At 57.5% G+C, this 22,831-nt stretch overlaps 1 protein-coding gene across 1 annotated transcript in view; it reads right to left on the bottom strand.

The window, feature by feature from the left end:
* Window positions 1-22,831, bottom strand: part of PRDM16 (PR/SET domain 16) — a 372,677-nt gene that overhangs the window by 257,318 nt on the left and 92,528 nt on the right. The gene's annotated exons all lie outside the window — the stretch shown is intronic.

The following is a 22,831-nucleotide window of genomic DNA, read 5'->3' on the forward strand; positions in this document are numbered from 1 at the left end:
GGGCATCCCTGCACTTGGGCCGCAGCCTGGGCATCCCTGCACTTGGGCCTCAGCCTGGACATCCCTGCACTTGGGCCTCAGCCTGGACATCCCTGCACTTGGGCCGCAGCCTGGACATCCCTGCACTTGGGCCGCAGCCTGGACATCCCTGCACTTGGGCCGCAGCCTGGACATCCCTGCACTTGGGCCGCAGCCTGGGCATCCCTGCACTTGGGCCTCAGCCTGGACATCCCTGCACTTGGGCCGCAGCCTGGGCATCCCTGCACTTGGGCCTCAGCCTGGACATCCCTGCACTTGGGCCGCAGCCTGGGCATCCCTGCACTTGGGCCGCAGCCTGGGCATCCCTGCACTTGGGCCTCAGCCTGGGCATCCCTGCACTTGGGCCTCAGCCTGGACATCCCTGCACTTGGGCCGCAGGCTGGACATCCCTGCACTTGGGCCTCAGCCTGGACATCCCTGCACTTGGGCCGCAGCCTGGACATCCCTGCACTTGGGCCTCAGCCTGGACATCCCTGCACTTGGGCCGCAGCCTGGGCATCCCTGCACTTGGGCCGCAGCCTGGGCATCCCTGCACTTGGGCCTCAGCCTGGACATCCCTGCACTTGGGCCTCAGCCTGGACATCCCTGCACTTGGGCCGCAGCCTGGACATCCCTGCACTTGGGCCGCAGCCTGGACATCCCTGCACTTGGGCCGCAGCCTGGACATCCCTGCACTTAGGCCACAGCCTGGACATGCACTGGGGTAGGGCTGGCTGGGTCTTGGGGAGGCTGGTGGAAGTTCTTGATGATCTTGACACAGGCTAGGAACAGGCCTGCTGAGGTCATGGATATTGGACTCATAGGGCCCCAGGTCACTGAACTAAGCAATGAGAGGGTGCCCAGTTTTTCTGTCTGGGGTAGGCCTTTGGGGTCCGTCCTAAGAGAGGATGGGTGCCAAGATAGTGTGTGTGTGCAGCCGAAACTATACCAGAGTGTAGCCTGAGGCACCGAGGGAGATGGGCAGGGCGAGGAGGAGTCTGGACAGGAAGAAAAGCAAAGCCCTCCACCCAGTGCAGCCAAACCAGGACTCAGGCAGGCGAATGTTCACAGTGGCAGATTCACCATCGCCAGAAGGCAGAAACAGCCCAAATGTCCGTCTGCGAGGGAATGAGGGAACGGATGAGTAGTGGACGGTACCTCCCCTCCCCAAGGAGGAAGGCGGCCTGGACCAGCCTGGGACATGCGGCATTCGGCGTAGGAAGCCGATGCAGAGGGTCACACCTGTGGCACCACCCCTCTCCAAGGAGGAGGGCGGCCCTGGCACGCGCAGCCTGGACCAGCCCCCAACATGCACCACTCGGCATAGGAAGCTGATGCAGAGGGTCACACCTGCCTGGCGGCGTTTAGACGACTCATCCAGCACAGGCCCCCAGAGACAGACGCAGATGGGAGATCTCGGGGACTGGGGTGGGGGTGACAGCGAGAGGCCCAGGTCTCCTTTCGGGGTGATGAGGTGTTTGGAAACTAGAGAGGGGGTGGTTGCACTGCTGGGTGAACGGCTCACTGCTGCTGAATCGCCCCCTTTACAGCGGTTGAATTCTGCCTCGATAACATAAAAAAGGCAGGCGCGAGTGTTAGGTGGGGGGAGCAGCGGGAAGGGGCAGGAGGTGGGGTGAGCTCCGTCACCCTGACCTGATCTAGATCTTTCCACGCAAGCCCCTCCTTCTGTGGCTGCCTCGAGGACCCGTGAAAGTGACTGGACCCCAGTCCTGCTGGCCCTCGCCTCCCGGCCCCCGCCCCGCACCCTGTCGTTGGCTGCGGAAACAGAAGCCTCTAAGGAGACCAGAACTTTTAAGTACAGGAAAAATGACTTCAGATTCCTCACACTGGTTGCAAACAGATCAGCACAAGAAGTAGCAAAATGCTTTCTTTCAAAAGAAACCAAAGTCTTGGGGGGAAAAGTCGTAAGGAAAACACTTATTTAATTTATCAGCATTCAGAGAAGTAATTATTATGTTTTAAGTGGCCAACGGGTCCGTTCTAATTGACGCGGCGGATCCTTTCAGAGACGCAGCCACAGAACTGCCGCTGCTGTTCCTCCCCCCTAAAGACCTGAAGTTGTTTAGGTTTGAAAGAACACCCCCATAACCCCCGCCCCGCTGACTGTGTGCAGCAGAAAGGTACATTGGGGGGGGTGGTAATTAACATGGCATCTTGTTATTTGGAACTGGTAACTGCACGGAGCTCGCAAACAAAGTCGGGTTGGAGGCCGAAGCCCCCTCGACGCGCTCCTTAACTCCTCTCGGGCGTGGGCGCCTCTGCCCGAAGGACAAGTAGGAATTAGAACCCCAGGTGTTTCTGGGAGTTCCGCTGGAGCCCGAAGTGGGGCAGCGTCCGCATCAAGTGCATATCCGTTGCAGGGCTCCGTTTAAAACATGGCTTTTTTCTGTTTGAATTCTACTTCCCAAAACCCCTGACCCACTGGAGGAAAATCAGCGCTTTAAGGGCATGTTTAATTTACTGGCCAAGCAAACAGCTTAGGAGAGAAAGGTAGTGTTTCCTGCTGATTAAAGGCAGGTCTGTGCATCGGGCCCCCGGCCTCCCTTCCCCGGCGGTCACGGGGTTAAGCGATTGCCCACAGCCTCCAGGAAAAACCCGTCTCATTTTGCTGTCCCTGTTGCTGGGGGAGAGGGAGCTCTTCTTTCAAGGGTGGGTGAGAGGAGGGCTAATTCGTGTGCAGAAAACATTTTGAGAAAATGAGGTGCAGAGAACAGCCCTAAAGCCCGGAGAAAGCGGGAAGCCTGCACGGAGCCTTCAGCAGGGCCTGGGCCCACAAATCGCTCGCTCTCCTGTGCAGAGGTTCCAGCAGGCCAGGCACAAATCACTCGCTCTCTGGGGTCCCCGGGACAACCGGAGCCGGGAGATCAGAGTCAGCCCTTCTCCACCCTGAGCTCCGGCCAGGATGCCCCCGAGAGGGTCAGCAAGTTCAGGAGGCTGCCCGACCCTCTGCCCTGCTGGACAGGCTTGTTCTGGACGTGGGCATCTTTTCACTGAGGTCCCCAGACCCTACCACCCAGGCCTCTGTGACACGGGTGTGCATTTCCAGCAGGCACTCTCTCGCAGGTCAGTGTGCAGGGCCAGGATCATGTATGACTTTGGAGATGCAGGCTGGGTAACAGCGTGTGACTGACTTGTCAGGAGACCTGACATCCTTTATTTGGGATTTGCCATGATCTCATTCCAGGGTACTGAGGCCATCATTTCTAGAATTTCTATGGGGAGACCTGTGGAATTATAAAAGCAAGGAGGGGAGTGGGGAGGCAGGGAGCTCGGGAGGGAAGAGGTGGACTTGGCTGGAAGGGAGCTGAGTGACCCCGAGTCGGGGCCAAGGCCACCCCTTTCTGCCGTGAAGCACCTCCCGATCTGCCAGTTCCAGCCGAGTCTATGTGCTTGGGGATCTTCACGGAGAGGCCCTGCTTTGAGTCTTGTCACACACACGTATGAGCGATCGTCATTTGATCGCATAATACAGGTAAGGGAGGTGAAGAAACCCTGCTGCCGCCCCGGGCTGGGACAGAGACCGAGCTGGCCGGGAGCCCACGGTGACCTCAGCCCCTCGCACTGCCCCTGGGCTCCACCACAACCCTTGGTTTAGGGCTGCGTCTATTTCAGCCTTACAGTGGGAGCCTTCTGCACCCCTCACCCAGGCTGTAGGAAATGATCCTGGAACAGAGGCCACCCCCACCATCTCCCAAGAGACCCATATCTAGAAAGCAAAGCTATGGCCAGGGTCTTGGGGTCTGGAGAGAGCGAGAGAAGAGGCCACAGATCAGGACCACTGTGCTAAACCGGCCAGGACAGGAGCCCAACAGCCAACAGGGGATCCCTCACCACCGTCCACCTGCCAGGGCCACGCGAGCAGTGCCCTCAGAGGGGGATTACCAACACGACGACCCCTTCCCCGCAGCCCAAGCGCCGAGTGGCTCTGTGTCAGGGATGGGCAGATTTCAGCCTAGATTCTTGGCCAGAGGGAGTACAAGGGGGTTTTTCGGAGTCGGTATATCTGCCTGGCTGTGCTTCCTCCTTCATCATGTGGTTTTAAGGAGAAGCCATGAGGCCTGCAGGCCCCACTGGGCAGGAAAGAGGCACCGTGTGGCGGCTGGCAGGGAAGGGTGGCCCCCAGAGTGCGTGTGAATGTGAGCATCCCATGCGTATCCGTGTGTAAGCATGTGTAAGACCGTGTGTGTAAGCATGTGACCGCATGTGTAAGCATGTGACTGCATGTGTAAGACCAGGTGTAAGACTGCATGTGTAAGCATGTGTAAGACCGTGTGTAAGACTCCGTGTGTAAGACTGCGTGTGTAAGACTGCATGTGTAAGACCGTGTGTAAGACTGCGTGTGTAAGACTGCGTGTGTAAGACTGCATGTGTAAGACCATGTGTAAGACTGCGTGTGTAAGACCGTGTGTAAGACTGCGTGTGTAAGACTGCATGTGTAAGACCGTGTGTAAGACTGCGTGTGTAAGGCTGTGTGTAAGACTGCATGTGTAAGACTGTAAGACTGTGTGTGTAAGACTGCATGTGTAAGACCATGTGTAAGACTGCGTGTGTAAGACCATGTGTAAGGCTGCATGTGTAAGACCGTGTGTACGACCGTAAGACTGCGTGTGTAAGACCGTGTGTAAGGCCGTGTGTAAGACTGCATGTGTAAGACCGTGTGTAAGACTGCGTGTGTAAGACTGCATGTGTAAGACCGTGTGTAAGACTGCGTGTGTAAGACCGTGAGTAAGACCATGTGTAAGGCCGTGTGTAAGACTGCGTGTGTAAGACCGTGTGTAAGACTGCACGTGTAAGACCGTGTGTAAGACTGCGTGTGTAAGACCATGTGTAAGGCCGTGTGTAAGACTGCGTGTGTAAGCAGAGGGCCCTGTTGGGAACCTGAAAAGGTGTCCAGGGCAACCTCAGCTGACCCCAGCCTCTATGCGGCCTCTGGGTTGGGAAAGGCTGTTCTGTCTGGAAACCCCTCAGGAGGAAGGGTCTCCCGTCTGCTGGGTGAGGGGCTGAAGTTCGGGCCCCCTGGCCTCCCTCCCTCAAGGGCAAGGCAGCGAATGGCACTCGGCTGCCCCGGGCTGCCCTTGTCTAGGCCCCATGCGGGTTCCCTGGGGGTCTCCTGATGCTGGCCTGGGTCTTTACTTCTGCGGCCCTCGGGCCCTGTGGGGACTCGGTCCCACCCAGCTGCGCACCTCTCTATGGGGCCAAGATGTGGTCCTGGAGATGCCCAAGATGGGACCCACCCGGAGAAACTGCGCCAAGGGCAGGCTGGTCTCTACGCGGCGTTTCTTACAACTGCACACCCAGCCACGTGATTTCAAGGAACATTTCAGTGAAAAGAACACCCACTCCAAAAATCTACGGTTCCTCACTCCACCTGTGTGTTCGTGGATGTGTGATTACTTCAGGCCTGTGAGTTTACGGCAGAACATACTTCATGATTCCTGCCCGGCTCCGAGATACCTTGTCTTGGCCTGGGGGGTGGGAGGAGCTGCTTAAAACAAACAAGCAAACAAACAAAAACAAAAAACAAAAAATGGAAACAACAGAAATAACTGTGGAGGGTGGCAGTAGGTGCTTCTGATCAACCTGAGAAACACGAGGGAACCCTTTGCTGTGCAGTTCCCTGAAATGTCACATTTCAGAAAACCTAAGGTCAAAAGTCTGAGACGGAAGGGACTGGAAAGCCCAGGGATAACGATTCTGCACTGCAAACCACCAAGAACCTTGTCATTTGTTAATGTCTTTGTCATGATGGAGCAAACAAATCCGGTGGCAGCCTGGGGAGGGTCCACCGTGATAGGAACAGGGACCCGGGAAAGCAGGGGTGGCCCACACTCAGGCCACAGATCTCTGGGCTTTGGGAACCGTCTCTCTAACCAGAAAAGCTTGTACGAGATCACTCGGGGCCGGATCACCTTGGAATCTTCCACACCCTCCAAGGAGGCTAGTGCCTGGTGAGCAGGGCAAGGCGGAGGCCAGCGAGGTGCCAGGATGCAGGTGCCCGGCCTTGAGAGTGGGCGGCCCCTTCAATCTGCACCACGGTGCCACGTGGGCCTGCCGGGTTGGCAGCCGGGTGGGCACTCGGGGGCCCTTTTCTCTCCCTCATGCTGCCTGATGGGTCTGCCACCCCACAGCAGGTTTCTCAGCCTGTTTCCAGGTGTTGGGACGGATGTGATGTCACAGTCTCTCAGGTGCCCGCATCCAGCCATGTGGACCAAGCAGTGAGTGGCTCTGGAAGGAGGGTGTGCTCCTCCCTCAGGGGAGCTGCCCACTGTACAGCTGGGGAAACAGAGGCACAGGGGGTGAAGGAGCCTGTCATCCCCCAGTGAGGGGCTGAGGGCTGGAACCACACCCACTCCTGAGTCCACGCTCCCTGCCCCTGACACCCAGCCTGTCCATGCCCTGGGGCACAAGCGCTCTGACTCCAGTCCTGGCCCTGCCAGCCTCTCTGCCTCACCCTAGTCCAGGCGGAGCCCTCTTATTTTGGTTGGGATCGGCTACACGTCCCCCACAACCATCAGGCAGAGAAGTCCAGAGCAGAGAGAATATGTGTGGTGGGCGCCATAGGGGCACTTTCAAAACTGGGGAGAGCCCTGGATGGGGTTTGTCTGAGTTCCTCCAAGCCCCTGACAGTAACATCAGGCCTCAAGGCCCGTGAAAGGTGCAGCATCGGGTCACCCCCTTCTCTAAACCCACAGGGCCAGGGCCAGCCCAGGGGAAGGGCTGGGCAAGGTGTTCAGAGCGAGGTGGGACCGGAAGGTTTTAGAGGTCGGGCGGACCCGGCTGTGGGTTTTAGCTCCTGTGGCTCAGGAGTCTGAGTGGAGTCCCCGACAGCAGCCTCTGCATCCCCTGGGGACTTGCTAGAGCTGTAATTCATGGGTCCACCCAGGCCCACTGACCTGGGGCGGGGCTGGTGTGTGCAGGCAATCGGTGCTTCAGCAAAGCCTCCAGGAGGGGTGCCCTCAAGGAGCAGGGCCCTCGAGTTTGGGAAGTGGGTGGTGGGGACAGATGGGGAAGTGCTGAGTGACAAGGGTGCATCCTGGGGGAAACAGGGTTTAACAGAGGGAACTAGGCTTTTCTAAAATGTCGAGAAGATCACCCTGAAAATCTGGACTGAAACCCTTATTGACCCTGAGGTTTTTCAAGTTAAGTACACACATTTGCCACCCAGGCGGAGAAAAGCAAGCGGCAGCCTCCAGGAGCCCCGGCCTCCGGGAGAACAGCAGCTGGGCTGCAAAGCACTTTTCCCATCCAAAGCCTTCCCAGGAAGACGTGGCTGTTAAAGAACCACCTCTCCGCAGAGCTCGGTTCTGGGTTTGGGGCTGCGCGGAGGTGAGGGAGGCAGACGGAGGCCTGCAGGAGGGAGGGGAGATTCGCCAAGAATTTCAGAAGGACTGTGTTCGAGACGCCCCTCGCCTGTCTGCGTAGATCTGGCCTCCAAAAGCTTCAAGTCTAAAGCTGCCCCTGCAACTGCTTTCTCTCATGAAAGGCGTTTTTTTATTGGGTGTGAGGGGACCAAACCCTTGCCGTCTTATTGCCATATGCTCCTCATCTTCTCCCCTAATATCGCTGGCAGGGGGAGGATCCACTCCCCAGCTCGCCAAACACCGGGCCGTCATTCTTGTAAAACCCAGCCTTGGCCGAGCCTTGCAAGTCTGTTTTTAACTTCAGTCTCCTGCCCAGAGGCAGCAAGACACCGCGGCCTGGTGTCTGCCAGAAGGGTCTTCCTGCTCCAAGGAGCTGGGCTGGCCTGCTCTGAAAGAGGCAGGACCCAGCACGAGGCAGCTCTTCCCCAAAGGCCACCTCGAGATGTGAACGCCTGAGGTTGCATTCAGTCTCACCTGGCCCATCCAAAACAGTATCTAAACTTACTGATCAGTTCAGGCCAACATATAAATGCAATTACAAAGGGAGGCAAAACTTCAGGACAGAGAACGCCTCCATCACAACTCCAAGACTGTGAGGAAACATGGTCCCTGGTTGACCACATAGCTGTTCGATTCTAGAATGATTCCAGGAGCAACTTTGGAGCAATCAGCCTCTAATCAGACAATAGAGCACTGACGTTGGCTCGCTCTCCTGGGGACTGGCCGGCTGCTGATATTGACTGGGCCACGGAGCATGCAGCCGGCACTGTGGTCCAGCTCATTCTTGCAGCAGCCCTGGAGGGAAGGTGGAGTTGTGACCTCACCCAGTTTATACATCAAAGAAGTGAAGCTCAGAGAGTGAGCAACTTGCTCAATGCCACACAGCTAGTCAGGAACGAGCTGGGAGATGTTCAAACAGTCTTGATTTCGAAGCTTCTCAAACGCCACTCTAACGACCCCGTGTTCTCCCTACAATGACAAAACACCTGAAACAGTTTCCTGGCAGTCAGTAAGGGCCTTCGTCATGTCCAGCAGAAGAGGTATGGGTGGGAGTGTGAATAGATGCTTGATAGATGGATGGAGAGATAAATAGCTGAATGGATGGGTGGATGGGTAGATGAATTTATGAATGGATGGGAAGATTGATGGATGGGTGAATAGATGAATAGATGGATGAGTGAATGGATGGGTTGGTGGATGGGTGAATGAATGGAAGATGGTGGATGAATACATAGATAAGTGGATGAATGGATAAGTGTATAGATACATGAGTGGATGGATGAGTTAACGGGTGGATGAGGGGATGGATGGATGGATTAGTGGATGGAAGGAAAAATGGATGGATGAGTGCTGGATGGGTTAATGGATGGATGAATGAATGAATGGGTATGTGAATGAATGGGTGGATGGATGAGTGGATAGATGGGTGGATGGATGGTTAGACGGAAGGAAGGAAGAATGGATAGATGAATGAGTGCATGGATGTGTTAATGAATGAATGGATGAATGGATGGGTGGGTGAATCAAGGGGTGGATGGATGGATGGATTTATAAGGGGATGGATGGATGGAGGGATGGATGGAAGAATAGATGGACGGATGGATGGATGGATGGATGGATGGATGGATAGATGAATGAGTGCATGGATGGGTTAATGAACGAATGGATGAATGGATGAATGGATGGGTAGGTGAATCAATGGGTGGATGGATGGATGGATGGATGGATGGATGGACAGATGGTGGATGAATGCATAGATAGGTGGATGAATGGCTTGGTGGATAGATGAGGGGATAGATGGGTAAATGGATGGATGGATAGATGGATGGATGGATGGATGGATGGATGGATGGATGGATAGATGAATGAGTGCATGGATGGGTTAATGAAGGAATGGATGAATGGATGGGTAGGTGAATCAATGGGTGGATGGATGGATGGATGGTTGGATGGATGGATGAGGGGATGGATGGGTGGATAGATTTATAAGGGGATGGCTGGCTGGCTGGCTGGCTGCATGGATGGATGGGTGAGTGAGTAGATGGATGGATGGGGTAAGGGCAACTTCCAGGGCAGTTTCCAACAGAAGAGGTAGAAGGCAGGAGCCTCACTCCCACTTCTGACTTTCCTTCCCTAGCCGTGAAGCTCCATTAACACAACCCTGGCTCCTCTCTGCCCTTGACCCTGATCGGCTCATCTGAGAGGAACGTCTGGGCTTTCTCAGCCAGGCCCTGCCTCGGAGAAAGGGCTGGTTTCTCTGCTGCTTCTTCAGGGCTGACCGGCTGTCACCCTCCCTGCACCCATGTGGCGGGTGGGCAGGTCTGAGTTCTGGGACTTGGCCGGAGCTGTGCCTGGCTCCACGGGACTGCAGCTTCCACCTGAGGCTTGATGGGGCCCCATCCTCTGGCTCCTCTTTTCCTTCTCAGAACCAAGCAGGGAGGAGTGCTGTGTAGTGGGTCAGAGACCTGGAGAATGTTCCCCCAACTGGGTGCCTATGAGTCCCCATGAGCTGTGAAGGGCCATCCTGCCCCCTGAACAAAACAGGGAGAGGGAGAGGCGGGCGCATCAGGCAGGCTGTGGTTGTGGGAGAGCTGATCGGGGAGAGCAGGCACGCACGGAGGCAACTTCTAGAGAAAAAATAGGGTGTTCCCATTCCTCACAGAGGATTCTGTACACCTACATCTCTGCCGAGTATACCCTGGTGAACAGAAGGCCCCTCTTCAGTGGGAGGGCTCCTGGAGCAGCAGGGTCATCCTGAAGGCCCCTTCCCAAAAACAGTTTGCTAGAAAGAGAAACTTGGGAACTGCTGGAGTTCTATCTCGTTCTTCTGTCTTTAAAACTGTGCGGTAAAGGCAATAGCTTCTCCCCTCGCCCTGGATCTTGGCTTTGAGACAAGAACAAAGCTGTCGTAACTCCAGGAAATGGTGCTAGGAGGAGCCTTGGCCGCTGGTCCCACCTTCTGACCAGCCCGGGGCCGCGGCTGCCCTGCGGCACTGGGACTCATTGGCATTCCCCTTCTGAGCGTCTGTGCCCAGAACCAAGCGGCCGCTATTAACACAGCAGATTGATAGCACTGAGAAAGCCGTTTCTGCAAACATGCTAAATATTAATATGATCAATCGCCGTTTCTATCTCAAACCTGCACCCGGGACCTGGCCCACAGGGACTGGGGAACGTTGAACCCCAGCTGCAGGGCTGATGAAGCCGAATTGTCATTAGGGCCCAGGAGAGCCTGGGAAGACGGAGCCCTGACCTCAGAGACAGGCTCCCAGCCCTCTTGGAGCCACCGAAGCACAGAAATTTCCCCAGCAAAGAGGTGGGGCTTCCTGCCTTGTCTCCCCAATCCTGACCAGATGCAAACCCCCAGCCTGGCTACCTTCACACACACTCGCCTTTGTCGCAGACACGGAGGGAGGCAGGGACAGTCCACAGTGCTGCCTTCACTTTAGAGATGAAGGAAGCAGATTGAGACCCACTCCAGGGCTGGTCCAGGTCACACAGCGGGCAAGCACAGACCCTGTCCTTCTGACTCAGGGAGTCTCCACCAGCCCCCACTGTCACCCAGGCTGGCCGGCGGCTCCCAAGAGTGTAACCAGTTGAATGATGTCACCCCAAAAGGTGCGTTCAAGCCCTAACCCCCAGGCCTCAGAATGTGACCTGATTCGGAAATAAGGTCTTTATAGTGGTAATCAAGTTCAGGTGAGGTCACTAGGGAGGGCCCTAATTCAATGGGACTGATGTCCTTATAGGACAAGGAGAAGGACACAGAGACATGCCCAGGTGACACCCATATGACGACAGAGGCAGGGATTTGCCCCGAGCCAAGGAATGCCTGGAGCCACCAGAAGCTGGGAGAGGTGAGCGGGGACTCTTCCCCTAGGACCGCCAGAGGGAACAAGACCCTGTCCACAGCCTGGCTTTGTGTCTCTGGCCTCCGGAGTAGGAGCACACCCTTCGGTTGTTTCAGTCCATCCAGTTTGTGCTCTTTTGTTAAAGCAGACCCAAGACACTCACACAAAGACCAAAGCGACCATAGCACGGGCCCGGCCGAGAACACATGACCCTCCTTGCCTGCCCCTCTGGCCGTAACGTGCTCCTGGTGCCCTGAAGCAGGTTGTTGGCCCCCTTCTCTCAGAGGAAGAACAAAGGCTTTGCACCAGGAGCATAAACCACCCAGAGGAGCCGCATCGCTGAGCACGGAGCCTCAGCCCCATCACAGCCTGGAGGATGCGTGACTGCCATTCACCCCGCCAGGGGCCAGCCTGCAGCTCAGAGAGAAGCACATCCGCTGCCAAGGGGAAGGGCAAACAGCCCCAGCCTCTGCGCAGCCCACGCCTCTGGGGCAGGCGGGTGGGCCTGGCTGCGCTGCACAGACCACCACAAAGTCCCACTGGGGTCCACGAAGCCACTGCCCGCGAACGCCCCTCCCAGCCCCTGGAATCTCCCCTGACCAGCCGAGCTGAATCTGGCCCTCACACAGGGCCACGGAGGCCTCTGTCAGGCAGCTCAGGCCACCTGGCCCTGCTTAAAGCCGATGCATTATTCTAAGACGATTATTTATCCGTGCAATGCTCCGGGGACAGCAGCGTTCCCATTTCAGACCCCGCATCCTGTATTTCCTCGCCGCCTCCATCGCCCCGGGCAGGCGCTGAATGACTCGCGATGCCACTGTAATTTTTATCAAGCCTTGTTCCTGGTAAAAAGCCTCTTTGTTTCAGAGAGATGTGATTTGGCCTTTTTTCTTCCTCTCCTTTATTCCTTGGTTAATATACCACTTCCCTGAGCCCCGGGGGCAGCAAGGTAGCCACGGATTGCTCAAATCTCACTGTTTCCCTCCTGAATCACAGCCGAGGCTCCCTGGCCCTGCGCTAAGCAGCATCTGGGCGGCAGCAGAGCGGGGTGCCTCTCCTTAACCCTTCACTGTGCATGCACTGGACCCCTCAAATACCAGGCGGTGTTGGCTCCAAGCACTAGCTCCACGAGCTAAGATCTGGCATCGTGACAGCGTGCTTCTAGAAAGACTGTGGGCAGATACATGTAACATCAAATGTATCATTCCAGTCATTGTTCAGCGCACAGCTCAGTGGCATTAAGCACATTCACGCTGTGCGCTGCCTTCAGTCACCACCACCCATCTCCAGAACTCCTGCATCTCCCCAGAGAGAAAGTCTACCCCACAGACACTCTCCATCCCCTCCCCCAGCCCCGGCACCCACCATTCTACTTTCCGTCTCCATGCATGTGACAACTCTAGGGACCTCCCGTAAGTGGGATCCTACACTATTGTCCTTTCACAGCCGGCTTACTTAGCTTAGCACAATGTCCTCAAGTTTCCTCCAGGTGGTGGCGTGTGTCGCCGTTTCCTTCCTTTTGAGGGCTGAGTAATAGTCCAGGCATGTGCGTGCCGCCTTTGGCTTATCTCTTCATCTGTGGATGGACACTTGGGTGTGTCCACATTTTAGCTACAGTGAAGCACACGCCACTGTGGGAAGCACGTGTGAACATGCGTGTGCCGTCTGAATCTACGGCGTGCTCTTAGCATCAACAAAACCCAGGCTATTCCACCCAAGTGAAACGAGGCTCCCGTCAGCAGCCCCACTGCCCAGATCTCGGGGTCTCTGGAAAGCAGGTAAGGTTGACTTCCCCCACCACCCTGGTTGACTCTCATTCCTATAGGCAAGGACAGGGTCTCCTTCCAGCCTCTGTACCTTGGGACTGGGGTAAAGCCACTTCCACCTTCTGGACCTCAGCCTCCTCCTCTGTGAAACAGGCATGAATCCAACCCAGAAGACCGTGGGGGACGTTCAGAGCCGTATGCCCTGCCCCTCACCTGCATGTGAGTGGGTGATGCAGTTCTCAACTCCTTCTCCACCCTGATTGCTAGGTGGCCCCCACACCTAGGGCAGCTGGCTTGGCAGCCGGCAGGGCCCACAGCAGCATAAGGACATCGTGGAGCCGTTGAGTACCTCACAGCCTCCCGCTGGGCCCAGGGATGCTCCTTCAGCACCGGGGACCCCGTTCTACTGGATCGCAGCTCCCCCGGTGGCGCGGAGGCCGGGGGGCTTGCACCTGGAGCTGGGCTCACTGCTCCAGGACTTTGTGCTCGGGAGGCCCCTGATCCAAGCAGGGCGACAAGAGGTTCTGGCTGGTGGAGGGCCCGGGTGGCCACAGAGACAAGGGTCACCTCTCACCCGGAGGCTTCCTCAGGCTCTTCCTGGAGGCTCAGCCAGGTGCTTAGGTGTTCTGGAGTCCTGGGGTCCTTCCAGAAAGAGGAAGGAAAGGTTCCATGGAGCCAACTAGAACCCAGAAGGGGCCTGGGCTTGCCAGCCCGAGGAGGGCAGGACAGGAGCCAGCTCAGCTCGTGGCCAGAGCAGATTTGGGGAAGGGCCCCCCAATACACACAGCTGTGTTTCTGCAAACTTGGAGGCTGTAAGTGGGATACCGAGGGCAGAGGAAGGGATGGCCAGCGACCCTGGGATGGCCGCCTCTGCCAGCTGCCAGAGCACCTGCGGCACTGAGGGTTTGGAGGGGGTTGCAATCAAGGCCAGGGTCCTCGCAGGAGGCTCTGCAGGCCAGGCCACCCGAGGACAAAGTGCACTCAGCCAGGGCTCGTTCAGAAAAGAAAACACACTCGGAGATTTCTGTTCTCTGCTTCCCTTTCCCTGGCTCTGCCCGGACAGCGGGGAGGAGGAACAAGGGGTTAAATGCTGAGCAAGCGCCGTAACAGCCGACCGCCACCAAACTATTTATAGACTTATTTATCTCTTTAGTTCCTACCAACTGGGCCTGTGGCTGCCGTGCACAGGCCAGAGCAAGTCACGCCGCAAGTAAACAAACGTGGCCCCGAAATAAAAATCGCAAGAGGGAGAGAGGGCCCTGAGCACTGTCAGTCTGGAAGGCGCAGGTCTCCGTGGGGCGCTGAGGGGTGCGGGGTCCCGCTGGGACAGGGGTGCCCCTGTCCCAGGCTTCCCTTAGGGGCTGCAGTGAGGCTGTGTGGGCTGTCTAGCCAAGACGGGCTGGGGAGGACAGCCTCGTTTGGGCTGGTGCCATCAGCCTGAGCTCTGGGAGCTGAAACACACGTTTCCCCGGTGGCCTGCCTCCACCGTGGCTGCTGCAGACAGAGAAGACCATGGGCTCCCGACAGCCCTGGCTGCTGGGATGAAAACTGGGGGTTTGCATCATGGGGTGGGGAGGGCAGTGTCCATGTCCGTGTGCCTCCAGCCCTAGTGACGGGAGCGGCCAGGACAGCTTTGTTGCCAATGGTGGGTGCAGGCCCTCCCTTCCCCTGCTCCCCCGGGCCCCGCCTCCTCTGGGCACAGAGGCGGGCTGGCTCACTGCCCTGGCCTGGCCTCCCACCAGAGTGGGGGTGGGGAGCTGCGGAGGCTGAGGCCTTTGAGGCCTGACTCCCCGCCCCTCGCAGCCAGGGCAGGGTCTGGGGGCCACCCAGATGCTCCTAGGGAAACTGGTGCCACCTTGGGCTCCGGCTCTCGGGGCGAGGAGGACCCTCCCTGGATAAACTCATTGCCCAGCACCTGGTCCTAATCCACTCGGCTCTGCTCCCTAATTCCCACCCACATGGTGATGGGGCTGCAGTGGAGGGGTGGGGAGAGCAGCCTGAAGGTGCCCCCATCACCCTCAGGGCCAGAGAGCCTGGGACAGCTGCAGCCCCTCTCTGGAAGCCTCACCCCTTCAGGCCTGGGGTGGGGGTTCTCTGCACCCCCACCCCGGAAGGGCCTGTAGGCACTCCTGGGGGAAGCAGCCAGGCTGCAGGTGCAGGGCCACCCTGGACCCCTGGCCGTACTCGCCCTGATGAAGACGTTCATAGTTTTAACCACGGAATCAAGAACTTAACCCTTCCCAGCCCGTCCACGCCCTCAGATTCATTTAGCAGGCCAGCGGCGAGGAAAAAAGAAAGAAAGAAAAAAAAATTCATTAATTTTTATTAACAGGGAGAGCCATTTGTTCCCTGTGACAATATTTGACTTGTCGAAATGATTTTCACCTCTGCCACGAGGTGCGCGCGGTCCACATACATCACCCGATTACTCAGAGCGCGCAGGCCGCGGTCATTAGGCAGTGAATTAACGACAGTCCCCCCGCTATTAATCACCCTGACAAAGGCGTTAGCTCGCCACTGACCCGAGCGCGGCCTGTGGACACGGCAGCCAGGGGAGAGGGCCCGAGGCTCGGGGGGAACCAGGGGCTGCGGGGGAGCCCGGCCCTTCCCCACCTGCCCCTTCAAGATCCTGATGGCGTACAGGAGCCAGAGACGGTGGAAGTGGTGCAGGCCCTTGCGGGTGTTGGGGGGCCCGTGGGGGGCGGGCTCTGTTTTTTTTTCTTTAATCGTTTGTTTTCCTCTGTCAGCCTCTTTGTTGAGGAGGTGACAGGGATACTCTGCCCCTCAGCAACAACCCCGGGGCCTGGCCTGTTATTATCTCCATTTTATGGATCAGGAAACTGAGGCACAGAGAAGCCAGGACATGCCCCAGGCTGTGCACGGGAGAGGGGTGGGGCTCAAACCCCGGGCCAACGAGCCCCTCGGCCTGCACTCCCACCCCTGTGTGGTATCTTCCAACCCCGGCCCTGAGGAGAGTCGCTAGGGACGGGGCTCCCATGGCAACCGTAGGGTGTTTCCCTGAGCTCTGGGTCAGCCTCAGGAGTGTTTTCTAATCCTAGGGATTCAGGGTGGTGGGGGCCGGATGGAAGGGCCTTAGGAATCACATTTTTATGAGGTTTGTTTCTTCCCGAGGTTCCAAACCATGGGTTTTGTTGAAAAGAAACAGTAGAAAATCCACACAATACCTCCATGGGCCCATTTAGCATCAGGGCCAGCTAAGGCTCAGAAAGTGTCCAGGGCCACACACCACACTTGTCACAAGCCTTCCAAGTAGAGGCTGGAGACCGCAGCAGCAGCACAGCACAGGGTCTCAGGACGTCCCTCTTACAGGGGTGGGGATGCTTCTGTTGGACTCATCAGCCTACAGGTTACAGCCCCATGTCCCCTTGCACTGGTCCTGAACCTGCACCCTGGGCGTGGCCACAGGGGTCAGCTCAGGTGGGAGGGGGTGTGGGCAGCAACCACCTGGCTCCAGGAGTAGGCTCGGTAGGCCAGAGCTTCTCATCTGCAGAAGTGGAACGACAGTGGCCACCTGGCAGGGTCCTTCTGAGCATTCCGGGAAATGATGTTGGCAGAGCACTTTCCATGGGCCGGGCAGGTGGCAGGTGGCCCGGGAAACACGGGCCCCCACTCCCTCCTCATTCCCTGACATACTTTAACCATTTTTTGCACATTAATCCAATTAATCACCTTTATATTTTAAAGCAATTTCTTTGCATTAACTTAGGCATCAGATCTGTATTTCGGTCTGATCTAAACCAGGGTATGAAAGGACGAGGGGCGGGGGTGGGGCGGGAATAGCTGCGGGTCCATTTGTCTTCTTTCTCCGGACTTCTCATTTTTTATGCCTCAGCAAATTTCCTGATTTTCCTCATTAGCAACTAATTTACAAGTCTCAACAATCTTTCCACCTGTTCCTTCCACCGCGGGGGTTGTAAGATTGGAAAGAGCCACTTGCTCACTTGTGTGATGCTGGTTCCAGGGGTTCCAGAAAACCAGGCAGGGGTGGGGCAGGAGGATGGCTGCGCGGGAGCGGGGGTGATGCCACAGAGGCGCTGGGAGGCAGGGGTGGGGCGGGAGGATGGCAGGAGTGGGGGAGATGCCACAGAGGCGCTGGGAGGCAGGGGTGGGGTGGGAGGATGGCAGGAGCAGGGGGCAATGTCACAGAGGCGCTGGGAGGAGGCTCCGGGTTGGCGCCTTCTTCACCTGTGGCAGGATTCATGAGTGGGAGGCCCTTTGCCCCGGCTGCACATGAGCGCGAATGTGACCCCCGGTGACAAGCACGGGGACCTCCTCCAGCCCCTAGCCACCAGGCCCTCTTGTCCCTAACCCTGAGGCTCTCCCACGCAGGCCTGAATTCCCAGAAAACTGGGAGCAGCTTTGAGTTCTGCGGATGACGGATTTCCGGAATGGCTTTTAACGGGGTCGTTTTCAGAAATTCCTCTCACGTAAAGGGCAACTGCTGGGCTTTGTGTACAGGCTGAAGGCCTGGGAGGGACAGGGGCCTTCACCCTGACTCCTCCTCCTCTATTTTTCTCTTGATCATATTGTTGGAAAAATCGCTTTCTCGGGCTCCCTGGTGGTAGTAGTAGTAGCCATGTAGACCAGCACCAGCTGAGCCTTCCCTGCCAGGTGCAATCCAGATCGTCCCTGTGTTCGCTCCCTGCATCTCCCTGGGAGTCCTTCTGGGGATAGAGGGCAGTTGGAGGGTGCGTGTTCAGCCTTACTGGACAGTGTCCACCGTGCGTACTCGAGCAAGTGCCTTGAGGTCTCTGGGTCTTGTAGCAGCATCTATGCAGCAGGAGAACAACAGCACCTGCTTCGTAGGCCGCCGTGAGGACAGAGCAATTGAACCAGGGTGCACGGCCAGCGCCCGACACAGTGAGCTTCATGGCAACTCCAGTTTACCGGTGAGAACCATGGGGCCACTCAGGGAGGCAAAGAACCTCACCCGAGTGAGTCCTCTGGCTTCTCCCCACCTGGGGCCGGGCCCCAGGCCGCGCTGTGGTTCCCTTTCCAGCCGTCATCCCTGGGTGATGGGAGGTGGGCATTCTGTTCAACCTTGTGGGTCAGGGAGCCAGGGCCAGTGTGCAGATGAGAAGAGGCCGCGGTTACGGTTACTGGCGATGCGAGGGACTGTCCCCTTCGTGAGCACTTTCTCTTTTGAGGCCAGTGAAATGTGTTCCCTGGGGTTGTATTCCTGAGAAGGCCTCATTTAAAGGGAGCCGCCAAACCAAGTGGGCTTAGCAAAAGCAGTTTGTCACCTGGCAGCACGTGTGAGCCTCGCCCGGACGCGCCTCAGCGTTTGGCTCTCCTTGCTAGAATTGTCCACACTCACTGTGGAAAACCTCCGAGGGTTCCCCACGGTCAGACGCCTGGCCTGTGGCACCTGGCAGGGACCCCTCGTGGGCATCGGAGTTGCCTCCGCAGAACGCCCACCACCAGACAGCCCCGTGTTTGAGCAAAGCTCTTCGGGAGCTGTTTCTCATTATTCGCTTGCATCCATTTGATTTTCTCTGCTAAGCAAAAGGCTATGGAAAAAGCCAGGCTTGGAAATCCATGATTTCCTGGCAGTTAATGAATTTCAGCCAAACGGAAAGCAAGGTGAGGTTCCCATGCGCCACTCAGACCCAGGAACAGGAAAGACCAGGGGCTAGGAGGGGCTCGCCCGCCATCCCGGGCCCCCGACATGACCCAGGGAGCCCCTTCCCAAGCACTTGTTCACCATGCACCTTGTTGGGTCCACAACGGAATGGTGTGGTCACTGGGAGAAAAAAAAGGTGAGGCCTCCGTTACTGAGCCCAGGTGAGTCACTGTCCCTGAGCCCAGGTGAGTCCCTGTCCCTGAGCCCAGGTGAGTTGCTGTCGTGAGCCCAGGTGAGTCACTGTCCCTAAGCCCTGGTGAGTCCCTGTCGGTGAGTCCCTGTCTCTGAGCCCAGGTGAGTCACCGTCCCTGAGCCCAGGTGAGTCCATGCCCCTGAGGCCAAGTGCAACCCTGTCCCTGAGCCCAGGTGAGTCCATGCCCCTAAGGCCAAGTGCATCCCTGTCCCTGAGCCCAGGTAAGTCACTGTCCCTGAGCCCAGGTGAGTCCATGCCCCTGAGGCCAGGTAAGTCCCTGTCCCTGGGCCTAGGTAAGCCCCACTCCTGAGCCCACGGGCGCTCACACCAGAAGACTGCCTGCCTGCTGAGTCCCTGCATGAAGGGCCAGGCAGAGGGGGGCCCGGAGCTCCTGTGACTGGCCCACCAGGCCATGCCCAGGCATCTCCCCAAGCACCATGTCACTTGGCACAGAGAGGCGCCAGCCTACCATTGGAACACGGCTGATCCCCAGGGTGGCAGGAGGCCTGTGCAGGGCGGAGGTCAGGGCTTGCGCCTCTGGGGAACAAGCACGGGGCACATCTGATTCCCCACGGTGGCAACGGCCTTCCCACCTGCATCTCCCAAGGAGCTGGGGCCAGCAGAGAACGGAGGCGGGCTGGGTGGTGGGTGGAGCACTGCGACCCCCATTTCCCAACAGCCTCCCCTCGCAAACACAGCCCCTCCCCTGCACTGCTGCCGGGACGCCTGACCCCATGATCACGCGGGACCATGACCTCATTTCCCTCGCAGGTCACCTCACTCGACCACGCCGCCTCCTAGCCCCTCGCCTGCCGTCCGCGTTTAGTGAGCAATCCCTCACGCCTCCGACCATGGTTTCCAGAGACACCGAGCGGGCTACACACCGGGAAAGTTTTCTGTCCGCTCAGCAATGCCTTCGGATTGCTTATGGGATTGAGGTTAGCCAAGGGAGGCCGGGTGCAGGTTTCCAATTTGAAGACTGGAAGCCGTCCTCTTTCTGCATGTGGCCATGGCCCTCGGTGCCCTCCCGGCAGGGTCCCCCGCCTGGGTCCGAGCGAGCTGGGAAATCGTTCCCAGAAGCTGTCGGCCCAACCTCACGGCTGACATCCATCATGTTTCTAAAAATTAGAAACAAGGAGGCAAAACCTTTCAGTTTAAAAACTTTCCCTTCTCAAATTGCCTATTACACTGTTCGCCAACCCCAGGACAACCTAAAATTATTTTAAATCGCTTTTCAAACCTTACAAAACCACGAACACGGAATGATCTCCTGTGTTTCTCACGCTTTATACTTAAGCCGCTGGCCGGACGTTTGCATGGTGTGTAATTCACGAAGCGGCGGCCTCTGGAAGTTGATGGACGACACAGGCTTCAGGGCGCAGCGGGCCAGTGTCCCAGATTCAGAACAACCTGCTTTAGAGGGAAGGGGTGGCTGGCTGGATGAGGGTCAGGGAACATTCCAGCAGGGCCTTGGTGGCAGCTGCGTCCCCTGGGCCCTAGGGCTCCCTTGGGAAGAGGGGGCCATGGGAGATGAAGTGGGGCTATCCGTATTCGTAGGTTGCAGTCCCAGCGGCCATTATTTGGAAGAAGGGTCATCACGGATGCGATGGGTTAAGATAGCTCACCTTGCTGGGGGTGGCTCTCTTATCCAAATGACCGTGTCCTGATAAAACACGGCTCTGGACGTGAACACGCACGGGGTAGAATATGACATGCACACAGAGGCAGAGGCTGGGCGATGCTCCTACAAACTAGGGAACGCCAAAGATGCCGGCAGCCCCAGGGAGCCAGAAGGAGGCCGGGACAAGGGTTCTCAGAGCCTCCAAAGGACCGCCCCACCCACAGCTGATCCCAGACTTCTGGCCCTGAGGACCGTGGGAGGAGAAGTATCTGTTGTTTCAGCCACTCAGGCTGGGGTACCCGGTTAGGACCTCCCCAGGGAGCTAACGCCGCGTGGGTTTTACCAGCTGGCACTGCTTGACCGCTCTTACTCAACACCTACTCTGGGCTGGACAGTCAGAGGTGCTCACTCAGGCCTCCGGCTGTGCACGCCTTGGAGATCTGTGTCCTGCACCTGAATCTGAGCTTGGAACTTGATGGTTGTGCTGACTGACCCGCTAGAAGGGGGCCATGCCAGGGGCTTCTGCGCACATCCCCTCTCCCAAAGCCCTCTAGACCTGGGGGCTCTGACACCACTCCTGCGGCGGTGCCGCTTTGACCCTGGACCCTTGACCTCTCCGGCTGCCTGTGTGGCTTCGATGGTCACACAGGCGTCATCAGGTCGCTGCCACACAGGAGGACTGGAGGGTGAAGGAGGGGGCATGGCTGCCGACCGAGCCTGGCTCCGCGTTTTCCACACCACTCATCTGCTCCCTGATTCACCTCCATCGGCGCACGGGCTCGCCGCTGTCAATCCTAAATGATTCACTTCCTGGGAGCATGGTCATTTTCCAGACCAGGCCTCTCACAAAGCCAGGGAAAGGGGGTTAATAAATCCGTAATGACGACCTTCATAGGCCTGCGACCTCGGCCGGGGGGGAGGGGCAGGAGTGGGCTCTGCTGGGCCTGCTGCAGCTCTCTCGGGAGTTGGGAGTATGCTTGCTTCCCGGGGATGAGCTTTTCCATCTTCAACACACAAGCCGGCCTATCCACAGGGAAAGAAAGTGGAACCGAGGCTTTGCGGCTGCGGGAGGAGGGAGGCAGAGTCACTGTTTACCGGGCACGGAGTTTCTGTGGCGGGTGATGAGAAAGTCCCGGGACTCAGGAGGAGGGACGCAGAGTCACTATTTACCGGGCACGGGGTTTTCCTGGGGGGTGATGGGAAAATCCTGGGCACAGAGAGGGGTGATGGTTCCACAGTGGCCCAGGCATATTGAATGCCACCTAATGCCACACTCACGGGTGGTTAAAATGACAAAGATTACATTTGTATATTTTACCACAATTAGCCCATGTGTGGTTTTGGGTTCTTGGGGTCTATGGGGACGGGAAGGGGTGGCAGCCCCTGAGAGGTGGTGTGGAGGCCCCACGTGGAGGGGCCGAGCCGCCCTGGCGACGTCCAACCGAGTGCCCTGAGCGCTGCCCGAACACGAGCAGCTCTGCCCAGGAAGCGACTCCAAACCCAATCATCTCCACTGCTTTTGTTAAACATCTTTAGGGAAGCCTGGGAGACCTGCTCCGCCGAACGTGGTCCAAATCCTCATGGAGACAGGCGCACCAGATCCTGCACCCAGGAGCTGGGACGCCGCTGGCATGGGCCTGCTTAGGACTGTTCAGGTGCCGCAAAAATCCCTCCACAATCTCTGGTATTTCAAGAAAAAGAATCTCGAGGCTCCCGCGGCCGGGCCTGCTGGGGCTGGAGCCCTCTCTGCTGACCGGCCTCTCCGCGCCGGGCGGGCAGGGGACATTTAATTGTGGAGCTGGTGCTGGCAAGAAGCCCTGCCTGGTCCAGCGGGCAGCCAGCATGATAATGAGACAGTTTCTATGGAAATGAGCTTATAACTATTCATTTTCTCCCCATTCCCGACCCATCCACAAAGAGGTTTTCCAAAATGACCCCCATTTTCCTACCCCCAGCATCTCCTCACGCCATTGCCCGACCCGCTAATCAGCTTGAGGAGAAAGGAGAGAGGAAATGCCGTCCTTTGACAAGATGTGGGAAACCACCTCGGTTTGTACTTGGTGTGGCTGTGACCGGCAAACAAAGAACCCTCCCCGGCTCTGGGGCCAAGTTTCCAATAAACTTTTCCCTGAGCACTTTCGAGCGTGTTGTGTGTGTGTGTTTGCTGGTGAGAGCCGAAGCGCTCCTTCGCCGTCTTTTGAGAAACTTTGAAAACTGCCTGTTCTGCCGGAACTTTCCGCGCTGGCTCCTTCCTGCTCGCCTCCCTCACCTGTCAGCTGTCCTCGGCCGAGCCCCATCTTTCTCGGGAGAGGAAAGGGCTGGGGCAGTGAGTGGGGGCGGCAAAACGTCCCCTCTC

Source organism: Pan paniscus, chromosome 1 (assembly GCF_029289425.2).
Source record: "Pan paniscus chromosome 1, NHGRI_mPanPan1-v2.0_pri, whole genome shotgun sequence".
In the NCBI taxonomy this organism is placed as follows: Eukaryota; Metazoa; Chordata; class Mammalia; order Primates; family Hominidae; genus Pan; species Pan paniscus.